The following is a 1,235-nucleotide window of genomic DNA, read 5'->3' on the forward strand; positions in this document are numbered from 1 at the left end:
ATGGAACTCAACGAAACTTCACAATATTCGGAATAAATCAGTATGCTGGTTCATCCTATAATTCTAAACAGATTTGCAATAAAGTGCTTAAGTTTGCCAAATATAAAGCTAGAAGCTATGTCTTATTACAAGATTACTTCCGGTGAATAAGATTTGCGGCATATACGCATTAAGCATTTGACAATAACGTTATGGCAATCTAGACAGCCATTAGACAATATAGTTTCGAGGCGATGTCTTTCTAAGGAGTTGATTAGTGAGCGGCGTCAGGACTGCGAGCCTCGGTTTATTCAGAAACATATGAAATTTTGTGATGCGCAACCGAATGTTTAAAATGTTTTAGCTGTGTTTTGTCGCGCAAATTACCCGTCGAAAAAGTAATCGTTCAACTCTCATCTCAAATCTATATCAGTTATCATTTTATTCAACCTCACTACACAAACATATTTACCCTAATAAAAGAAAATGCATAAAGTCTCCATACAGAAGTCCTAAGACGCACTAAATGGCTTACTTACGGAGGTAACGGCCGTAGAGTTGTCTCTCCGCCGTCAGTGAAATCACTGACTTTATCGCGGTTCGGAATCGTCATTAAGGCGCGACATTCTCCGAAACTGTTTTTTAAATGCGAATTTATTCAAATCTCTAAAGAGAAACAAATCAGTGGGCGGATATGTATTTTCTTTCTACAAAGAAATTTGATTATGTATACAAATACATAAACTGGAGCCTTAATAAACTTAATAAACAGAGATGATGAAAATAAAATGCAACTTCGAGAAGCCATTGAGATGAGTGAGGATGACCGTTGGAAGGAAAATTTGAAACACTTAACAGTATCTTGCATTTTTATATTTTAGTAGCCTTTAATGAAATATTTCGTAGATATTAATATTACGTGACATTTCAAGGCAAGTCAGTTATGGTTGTATAAATTTGAAATAATTTATGTTACAAGTTTGATAGCAATTGCCACGTGGATTGTAAAAGTTGTAAAGCACTCAAGGGACAAAGCTGAACGATTCGTTTATTTTTAATAAAATAAATGATTATTCATTCAGACGAACAAAATGTATTTTTGCGACTGAAATTCAAAGCGGTTAAACACTGATCCATAAGTGAAGGTTGAATAGATTCCATTTTGAGAATTCTTTTTGTTCGTGTACCAATGCAAAATATTAAACATCTGGTATATTGTGAAACATACGATTTAAAAAGCAGTTTGTGTGCACATA

The 1,235-nt window shown here is 34.1% G+C and overlaps 1 protein-coding gene across 3 annotated transcripts in view; it reads right to left on the reverse strand.

Moving 5' to 3' along the window:
• The window catches only part of LOC119587877, a 29,378-nt gene extending 28,775 nt beyond the window's left edge, over positions 1-603 (reverse strand). For all 3 annotated transcript variants that reach the window (XM_037936580.1, XM_037936581.1, XM_037936582.1), the window contains exon 1: positions 519-603. The gene's annotated coding sequence lies outside the window, so the exon portion shown is untranslated. The remainder of the gene's footprint in view (positions 1-518) is intronic.
• Positions 604-1,235: the final 632 nt, after the last annotated feature.

The sequence above is a fragment of the Penaeus monodon genome, chromosome 23 (assembly GCF_015228065.2).
Source record: "Penaeus monodon isolate SGIC_2016 chromosome 23, NSTDA_Pmon_1, whole genome shotgun sequence".
Taxonomy (NCBI): Eukaryota; Metazoa; Arthropoda; class Malacostraca; order Decapoda; family Penaeidae; genus Penaeus; species Penaeus monodon.